This window comes from Mustela erminea, chromosome 5, assembly GCF_009829155.1.
Source record: "Mustela erminea isolate mMusErm1 chromosome 5, mMusErm1.Pri, whole genome shotgun sequence".
In the NCBI taxonomy this organism is placed as follows: Eukaryota; Metazoa; Chordata; class Mammalia; order Carnivora; family Mustelidae; genus Mustela; species Mustela erminea.
The window spans coordinates 50,129,734-50,140,350 of NC_045618.1; positions in this window are offsets into that span (position 1 = coordinate 50,129,734).

Genomic DNA, 10,617 nt, shown 5'->3' on the forward strand with positions numbered 1-10,617 from the left:
CACTTGCTGTTCACCAGCAGGAATGGGATGGGGCACATCTGTAAATTGACTTGTTCCAGGCACAGGGCTGGTTTTTTTTGGGGGGGGGGATGGTTGTTGGGGAGCAACAGTTAACACTATCGTTAATTTTTTTTAAATGAAGGGTCTTCAATATAGAAGAAAAACTGAACTTGGGGCATTTGGGTATCTCAGTCAGTTAAGCATCTGCCTTTAGCTCAGGTTCCTGGGGCTGATGCTTGCATCAGGCTCCCTGCTCAGTGGGGAGCCTACTTCTCCCTCTCCCTCTGCCTCCTGCTCTTCCTGTTTGTGCTCTCTGTCAACCAAATAAATTAACAAATCTTTAAAAAAATAGAAGAAAAAACTTATTTTATGTAGTTCTGGAGGGAAGAACTCTGACCAACTGGGAGACAATTTTAGCTCAAAATAAGGAAAGTAAGGAAAAACTTTGCTGGTTCTTAGCCTGAGGCTATGATGGGGAATACAATATCTGGTTCTGGGAGGAGTGCAGACTGAGATGCCACAGGTCTTTAAGGAGGTAGGTTAAATGCTCTCTGTCACACTACCTGGATTAACTCAAATCCCACTCTGCCACAGAATAGGGCTGTGTGACTTTAGGTGAGTTGTCTAAACTCTGGGTGCCTCAGTTTCTTCACTTACACGATAGGGATAATAATGACACCAACCTAATCGAGTTCTTGCAGAATTACAAGATATGGTACATGTCAGACACTCAGCATGGTTTCTGTTCAAAAAATGTTAGTATATCTTTGCTGTTTTTATATGATGGGTCGACCCTTTAAAAATAGCAAAGAGAATCACAGAAAACATTTCTGCTATTGGAGGGGCTATTTTACTTTTCCACCTTTAAATATTTGTGTAAACAGTCAAATGTGGGATTTTCAGGATGAATGGATTTAGTGGATTGGGAGACTTGCTTATATGCTGGACGGCTTTGCTCATTACAAAGCGAATTTTTTTTTGGAAGTTTGTTTTCCGGATGCTGGCTCAGTGCTGCCCCATAGTGGCCAATCGTAGGAATGGCTACTTAAGTAAGTAGACCTTTTCTTACTAGAGCATACCTGGGTTGGGTGGGGTGTGTGAGTCAGGCAGGCTGGGAAGGTGGGCTGTTGGCCCAGGAGTGAGCAAGTCAGTCCACACCTCAGGAAGGAGAGGCATGTTTGTATGCCCACCAGTGACTCCGCCAAGAGGAAACCAAGCGCACTTTATCTAATATGGTCATGCCTCCTGTGTCATTTAGAATGTTTGACTTTTCCTCTTCACATGCTCAAGTTCATTTCTTGTCAAAAAACAGAAAAGCACGTTACTGAGCTGCTGTGCTATCTGGCGTGCCCTTGGCTTTCCTCCAAGGTTGTTGGAAGAAACAGCCACATGGAAACCACTTCTGCTTTTGCCATAAAACTTGTGGAGGCCGTTTTGTTGTTACAAGTTCTCATGTGAAAATTCTTCTAAAATTTAGGGCCAAGAGAAAGTTTGTATTCTCTGAGAAATTGCTAGCCAGGCCTCTTTTATCACAACAAGTGTTCTGTGACTTACCAGGCTTGCCTCTCGGCTTTAGCCACTGACAAACAGAGCCAGGCTCAATGCCTATTCTCAGCAGTTAAATGGACCCAAGATGGGTAATATCTCCTCCTTGTTTTCTTGGTACTAATTAAAACATTTTAGATGTGTGTGTGCCTCTTTTAATGATTTTGCTGCATATTAGTACTTCAATCTACACTCCCATATTTTTTCAAGAAAGAGGCAAGGAATCAATAAATTAAATGAAAAGTGGAATACTTGAGGGTGTTTGTTTGTTTGTTTGTTTGTTTCTGGTGAAAAGATATTTGAAATAATTTTAAGTCAGTGGTTGCACTTGGGTTTTCAAGCCTAACAAGTTTATGGGTCAAAGATTTCAGACAGTAATGTGTCTTTACTTGGAAAATGAGACAGTTATGTAAATAAGGCCATGAAGGAAGTGGTAAGTTGTGGGCAAAAGATCAACAGCTACTAAGGTTCATTTCCTTATCCACTACCACCAAGGATAATACTGAATGAGTGTCGACAGAGACAAAAAGCTGGTGGCCTATTTGGACCAAAGACATTTTTCCTGCTGCTGTCTGATAAACCATCATGAAGGCTACATTTTATTCTAATCGTGTTTAAAAATAAAAATGGTCCTGGGAAGGTCAAGACACGAGTTCCTGAAACCTCTGCGCAAAGCAGGTGCCTCTCTAAGTTCTCGTTTCAGTCTTGGTTTCTGCCTCCTTCCCTAGAGAGGTGGGATTCTCGTGGGAGCAGATGCTGCTGGGGAGAGAGATCTGTTCTGCTTGAATGTTAGATAAGCCCCCTGACCTAACGGCCCCCCTCGAAGATGTCTCTACAGCCTCTGCCAGCAGACTTACCTACTAGCCCTCCAGGTGCACCCAGCTCCTCGCTCTGTTTACTCTCAAGTAAAGCCTTCCTTCTGTTTACTCAGCAAAGATTTTTTTTTTAAGATTTTATTTATTTATTTGACAGAGAGAGATATCACAAGTAGGCAGAGGGGAGGGCGGGGGAGCAGGCTCCCTGCTGAGCAGAGAGCCTGATGCAGGGCTCAATCCCAGGACCCTGAGATCATGACCCAGCTGAAGGCAGAGGCTTTAACCCACCAAGCCACCCAGGTGCCCCGCAAAGATTCTTTTACAGTTTACTCTGCTAATAAGCTTTGGCGTTTATTGTGAGGACCTGTGTTGACATACTCTTGAGTCTTCATTGACAGTCACTGGGAAATGTCAGCGCAAACACAAAAAGGCATCCTGGAAGCCTGCAGTCCTGACAAAGCACTCTGGAAAGAGCCACCCTTCCTGTCTTGGTTAGAACCACCTTGAGAGTTAAAAAACCACAATAATATACCCACCACAAGAGATTCTAATGATCTCCTTTTAGTTTTCAGATTCAATATCTGAACCCTTTTGCTCAAGGTTTCTTGAAAGCTCCCTGTGTTGATTCTGGACAAGACTCTATCTGGGCCGGCAACTTGGTGGGCCCCCTGCCAAGAGCGCAATCCCGAGCATCCTGGGGACCAGGGCACAGCTACAGAGTACCTTCAGCTGCGGGTTCAAGGACAGCTCAGTCTCCACGTGGTTGCGTGATTTTGGGACAGTCATTTCTTCTCTCTGGCTCTGGTTTTCTTATTGGTAAGGTGAAGAGAAGTGGTCTCCGTATGCATCTCTGCAGCTAGACTGGGTCTCAGGCCTGAGCTCCAGGCCCTAGTAATGCTCAGAAATGTTTGTTTTGAATGAAGGGATGTATAAGTAAGTCATGCCAACTGATCTCTTGGGTCTTGCTCTGACGTCTTGTGCCTGAATGCTTCCAAAAGGCAGGCTCAGTTTGAGTCATAGTCTGACAAGCTCTGCTGAAAGGTCACTGTAGAGGGCCACAAACGTCCAGCATCTGGATCCAGCCCTGTGGCTGCCCAGTCATCTCACCTGCCTCTGGCTCTCGTCTTCCCCTGGCTCCCCATCCAAACTGATGCTTGTAAAGGAAACATCTTTTTAGGTGAGGGGCCTGTGTATTTGGTTCATCTTTGTTGCCTGGAAACTGTTGACATCCCCGAGACATTTTGTTGCCTTCACTGGGTAATGAAAAATTGATTACTTTTCTTCTCTGTCAACAAACTCGAAGCCTGTTCACCTTGGCTGGGAATAGATGGGAAGCTGGCTCCTTGCTCCGAGGCTGTTTGCTCTCTTTCTCTTTCAAGCGCTTGGGTTTACTTTGCTTAGAGGCAGGATGGGGAGCTGGGGTGGGGAGGGAGCGGAGCTGAGACTGGCGGGGGAGGAGACAAGATGAGTGTGACTGTGCGTGGCTGCTAGCTAACGTGGAAAGAGCTCCTTCCAGTGCTCCTTCAGTATCAGCAAATGCCTCTGCCCAGCAGATCCGCCACACCTCTGCCCTCCAGGGTGGCCCTGTGCGCACCCCTCCCAGAAGGCTGGTCTAGTCTCCTTGGCCCTGGATCCTCCTTGTCCTCAAGAAGCCTTGGGGCCAGTCTGCAATGCACAACCAGCGAGTTTCCATCCCACTCCAGTTTCTCCTCCTGGCTGTGCCTTAGCCTTGCGGCACTCCCCACAACGCCCCTGCCAAGGACAGGCAGATCTTCCAGGACAAGATGTAGAAGGGATCTCAGAGACAATCTGAGCCCCTCATTTTTAATATTTGTGGAAGAGGAAGCTCAGGGAGGGGAGGTGATGAAGCTGACAAACTAGGGCATCCACTATCCTGGTCTCACATCAGGTTCAGACCTCCATCCCAGCTTGTTAGAGGATAGAGCTGTTTCCAGAGGCCTCCTTGGCTTGGGCAGCATCACCTTCCTTCTTACAGGTGAGGAGGGCAGAGCCTGGGGCCTGGCTTCTGGGCACCCTCTTGGGGACGCTGTCCCTGGGGCTCAGACCAAAGCTACTCCTTCTTTCCCAACTGCAGGTGCATAGCTGTCCCCGTGGTTAGCAGCAGCCCCAAGTCTCCGAACAGCACAGGAACCCTTGCTGTTTGCTGAGGCGGCACCTCAGGGGATGGGTTCTTCTTAGCTAGCCATCGATTTCGGCCCAGCCTTTTGCTCAGTGGCCCTTTGGACCGGTGCTACTCAGACTGAGATCCCTGGGCCCATGCTGGCTCACAGACCATTGTCACCTGAAGACAGGCCCAGGAAATTCTTACTGAGAACCTGAGAGTCACACTGAGAAGATTTTATAGCAATTTGACATGGCTGCGTGTAATATTTAAGCATTTCATTTTTCCCCTAATTCCATTTGTATTGCACCTTACAAAAAGTCTTCGTCTGCAACAGACTGGAAGTTAAAAAACAAAACAAAACAAAACAAAACAAAACAAAACAAAACAACAAAAAAACCCAGCCTGATCTTTCTTCACAAATGGCTTGGGAAGCCCTGCTCCCGACCTCCTTTACCTGCCTACGCGGGGGGGGGGGGGGGGGGGGGGGGTGGGGTGGGGGGGGTGGGGGGGTGGGGGGTGGGGGGGTGGGGGGGGGTGATCCCCTATGCGGTGGTCCCATGAAGTTCTCTGTTGGGGCAGCAGGGGGCGCCAGAGACATTGATAATCTGTCTTTCCCCAAGCAAGAACCATTCGTTCTGGGAGCATCCTCCATTTGACACCTTCTGGATGCTGGGACACAGAGAGAAAGAAAAGCTTTTTTCTTCTTCTTGATTTGCTTCAGCTGAAAGCAGTCACAAGGAGGAACATCTAAGAAGGCTGTCCACACGGAGATGGAAGGTGAGTGAAGATTGCTGCTAGGGGCTTTCTTCCTAGGGAAAGTGTAGCTCTATGACTTGGGTGTGTAGCACAGGGCACGGAGTCAGGCTATCTGGGTTCAAATCCTGATTTCTCCTCTTGGTTGTTGTGAGAACTCGGGAAAGCCACTCAAAGTCTTGGAAAGCCCAGTTTCTTCAAGTGTAAAGGGGCCATATTAATGGTTCGTATCCCATAGGGCTCTTGGGGAATTAAAAAAGATAACCCACACAAAGCACTTAGCACTGTGCCTGGCCCATAGAGACACCCAGCTAATGTGTTCATTAGTGTGACAGCCCCCCTGTGCCTGTTGTCTCGAAGTTCCTGTGAAGTTGGGAAACTGCCCCCCACCCCATTCCAGACAGGCAGATGGAGGGCAGCCAGGCCCTTTTCCACCAGTCATACTGACCACTGGACCCTCTAACCCTGAGATTTGGCTCAGCCAAATCTCCTCCTCCAGGAAGTCTGCCAAAATGGATGGAAGTCCAGGTGTCTTCCTACTGCGGCATTATTCTTCAAATTACTGATTCTTCTAATTTCTTCCTCCTCCAGGTCTCCCCAGCCCCAGGCCGAGTCTGCACATTTCATAGTGTATAAGGCATCCGGCCACTGGAAGACACTGTGACATGGTGGTTATGAGCCTAACAGGTGGAGCCAGGCTGCTTGGTTTGGAATCCTGGCTCCATATATTGCCAGCTGTGTGACTTTGGGCAACTTACTTGACTCCTCTGAGCCTCAATTTCCTTATTCCACCTCGTGCATTACCATGATGATTGAGTGAGGTAATGCAGGTGAAGGCCAGGTGCCCAAGAAACCTCAGGAGATGAGGAGGCTGAGGCTCAGGAATGGGAGGAACTCAGTATGAGGTGCAGGTTCCTCTAGCCCGCTTCGTGACGGGAGGCTGGCAAACTAGAGGAATTTGGGGACCTCAGCACCCAGAAACAAACATTCATATTTTCTCTCTGCTTTCTCCCGGCCCCAGGAGGACCTTTAAGAGGATAGGGTGTTCGTGAGGGAGTGGGGCTCCCATCTGGGGAACCCCCAGAACTTCTAATAGGCAGCCCTTGGGCAGTTAAGAGATCTTGCCAAAGAGTGTAGGAGTGAGCAGCAAGGGGCGCTGTGACACCAGAGGAGAGCCCAGGCCTTTACTGGGGGAACAGAGTAGGGATCTGACTGCTCTAGAACCAAGCTCAGCCTGATGAAGCCGGCTAATGGGAGCAGTCTACCCATCCACTCCAACAAGGATCTTCAGCCGGAGAGCTGAGACCCTCGGAAAGTATGGCCATGATGAGCCCTGACTTTGGCGTTGGGATCCTTGGGTTTGAAAGCCTGTTCAGCTCTTATGGTTCATGATCATGGGCAAGTCACTTAACCTTTGGGTATCCTCGTGGAAAACACTCATGGGGCTGCCGGGAGGATCTGTGTCATGTGCTTGTACATTTCTTAGCATGGTACCTGGTGCTCAAGGAAGCACCAGGGAATAGTCGCTGTTACTGTTATTAAGACAACCAGATCGTGGGGTTGTCCCGAAGAGGCAAAGTGCCTACCTGCCAAGGGGTCATGTCCTGGTGCTGCTCTGGCCCCCCTGTGCTCTGTGAGGGGGCTCACCTTCTGGGACATGGACCTCCCTGTGTCTGATCTCCAAGCAAGCCACTCACGTCCCACAGGCCCTGCATGTTGCTGGAGACCCATGAACCTCATTCCAGCCAACATGCTCACTGGAGGTCAGCGGGGGGAGCAGGAGAGTGTAGTTCCTCCCCAGCTAGGGACTCACTGTGAGTGCCTTGCTGTCACTGGGCCTCCATTTCTCCAGCTGCAGGATTTCCTCAATTTCCCCAGCATAGTCCAGCATCACCCATCCAGGAATGCGTCCCCAACCTGCTGACATATTTACATTTTAGCTCGCCCCTTTGCTGTGAAACCCAAGCGTGGCCTGAGGTAATGAAGGGGTGGGTTCCCAGCTGAGGCCCATGGAGGACACAGCTTGGGGTGACTTCCCTCTGCAAAAGAGTGATCTTGGCCTTCCTCACTGTCCAGCTTGCCCCTCTAGTGTCCCTTGCCCCATGTGATGTCCACTCAGGGCTCAGGATCCTCACACCCTCAGCTTGGTTTGCTCTTCAAGAAAGGGCCAGAAGGGTCATTGCCTCTGAGGTATGGATGACTAGTAGGGTTGGTGCTGCCCGTTCTGGGGGACATTTTATTGGAACAGAGACAGAGGTTTTTTTAATCTGAAGAAATTAAACCCTGTTTATGAAATCCCAGCAAGAGGCTTTGAAATGCGAAGGGTGTGGCCCCCCATTCAAATCCCAGCAGCCTCCATTCCCTGGCCTTGCACCGGGAGGTGGGGCTGCTGGCACAGCTGGTTCGAAGTTCCATGCCATGTGCAACTAAAGATAGAGAAGTACATTGGATTTCATCAAAATTTAAAACTTCAGTATTTCCGAAGGCATCATCAGGAAAGTGCAAAGGCAACCCACAGAATGGGACAAAATTTTGCAAATCATACATCTGATAAGGGACGTGTATCAGTAATATATAAAGAACTCTTACAATTCAACAAGAGGACAAATGACACAGTTAAAAATGAGCAATAGACTTGAACAGACTTGAACATCTACAAATAGCCACAAAGCATCTGGAAAGATCTGTTATGTCATTGATCATTGGGGAAATGTAAACAAAACCCCCAATGGGACATTACTTCACACCTATCAGGTTGCCCGTTATCCAAAACTTGTTGCCTTGTCAGAAACAAGTGTTGGTGAGAATATGGAGAAATTGGAACCCTCATACTTTGCTGGCGGGATTTTAAAATAGTGTAATCCCTTAAACAAACAAACAAACAAACAAACAAAAGGCAGGTCCTCAAAAATTTAAGTGTAGAATTACCATATGACCCACTAACAACTTGGTATGTACCCAAGAAAATTGAAAATGTATGACCACACAAAAAGTTATACACAAATGTTCATAGCAGCATTATTCGTAATAGTAAAAAGTAGCCCTCATTCAACTGTCTATCAACAGATGAATTACCAATGAATGGTGGTCTATCCATATAATGAAATAGTATTCAGCCTTTCAACGGAATGAGGTACCAATCCATGCTACAGTGTGGGTGAACCTTGAAAACACTGTTTTAAGTGAAAAAGCCAGACCCAAAGGGCCATGGTGTTCTGTGATTCCATTTATCGAATGTCCACAGTGGGCGGGTCCACAGAGGTGGACCTTGGATTGGTGCTTGCCAGGGCGAGGGGGAGGGGATAAGAGGTGGGGCTGCTAATGGGTACAAGGACTTCTCTTTGGGCTGATAAAGATGTTTTGGAGTTAGTGGTGAGAGGTGTGCAACTTTGTGAATATACAAGAAACCACTTTCAATGGATGAATTTTACGGTATGTGAATATTTCAATGAAAAAAAAATGCCCATGGAAAGAAGGGAGGGGTCCTTCAAGCCATCCCCATGCTCTGCCCTCACCCACCCTAGTGCATTTGGCCATTGCATTCTTTAAGATCATTTCATCATGAAGGTTGGAAAGCCCCAGGGGATTAAAATGCTGGGGGAGGGGTATTTCCGGTGGCCACAGTATTGACAGGGGTGCTGCCAGCACTGGGGAGCCTGGGAAGAGGCTGAATGCTAGATATTTTGCAGTGCCTGAGTCCATCTCACGATGAAGAATTGTCTTGCATTCCACGTGACTTTATAACTGTCTCTCCAGACATTGATGGAGATGATTATCTGAGCTAAAAACTAAACTCTGATTTACATAATAAACACCAAATATATTTGCAAGGCTTTACTATACACTGCGTTTCCCCAGAATACTACTACCTACCATGCAAATGTGAAGAATTCACAATACCTCCTGGCTAATGTCAGTAATTTGTCTCGGAGAATGAGCTGTTCCATGAAAATGCTTCTGGGAACATCTTTCTTTTCCTTCTGTTTTTGTTTTTTTTCTATTATTTTTGAAGGGGAAACATTTTATTCATACCTGTCAACCCCAATCCCAACCAACATCCTAGATCTAACTGTAAAATATGGTACAATGCTTCTTTTTTTTTTTTTAAAAGATTTTATTTATTCATTTGACACAGAGAGATCACAAGTAGGCAGAGAGGCAGGCAGAGAGAGAGAGAGGAGGAAGCAGGCTCCCCGCGGAGCAGAGAGCCCGATGCGGGACTCGATCCCAGGACCCTGAGATCATGACCTGAGCCGAAGGCAGCGGCTTAACCCACTGAGCCACCCAGGCGCCCATGGTACAATGCTTCTATATGCAAGAAACAATCATGTGAGGCTGGCAAATGCTTCAGGGTCAGCTTCTTGGTCACCCTGTTATTTAATATGGACAGTCACAAGCAGTTGCTCCACATAGGAATCTGGCCTGTCTTGGGGCCAGTGACAGCCAAGAGGCACCCCGACTTTGTTGCTGCTTTCATGTTTTTCTTTTTTTTTAAAGATTTTTATTTATTTATTTGAGAGAGAAAGAAAAAGAGAGAGAGAAAGAACACAAGCATGGGGAGCAACAGGCAGAGGGAGAAGCAGACTCCCTGCTGAGCAGGGAGCTGGAGTGGGGCTTGATTCCAGCACTCCAAGATCATGACCTGGGCCAAAGGCAGCTGCTCAACCAACTGAGACACCCAAGCACTCCAGCTGCTCTCATGTTTTTCAAAACACAACTTGATTTGGACCTTCTAGGTCTTGTATTTGGAGTGTCTTGATTCTTTTCCTACACCCTGTTTTGCTAAAAAATGTTGCATTGAATTTTGGGGACATACACATAATTACCACCTCCCACCTCCCATAAATCCCAGTCAAAAAGCAGAGTATTAAAGATACATGGTATTAAAAGTACTATAAAGGAGTGATCTACAGGGAGAACGTTAACTGGGTGGTGGTTTGTCAGGCAGACCTGAACTTGATTTTCTCTGGGTACTGGAGCGGGGGCATAATCCTCTGACTGGGGCATGAAGGACCTTGGAGAATGTCCATCCTTTCTCAGTTCACAGGAAAGAGACAGAGAGGCCTGGGATTTGTGTAGGGTCACCTAGTACCTACCCATGGCCGAACTTGGGTGGGAGTGCCCAGGCAGTGGTTCTGTGCTCTACACCAGGACCTCAAGCTGCATTGGAGCAGCCCATGAAAATACAGGCCACCAGATAGGTTTGGTGGAGTGGCCAGTTAGTCTTTGAGCAAGCAATTTCCAAACAAAAAGTAAATCATGTATCATGTTGTCCCTGCCATTGGAAAGTCATTCTTGGTAAATATGCCAACTGGCTATGAACAGAAGTCAACATGGGGACCAGAGTGGGTGTTCAAATGTGGTCAAGTCAGGGAAGTA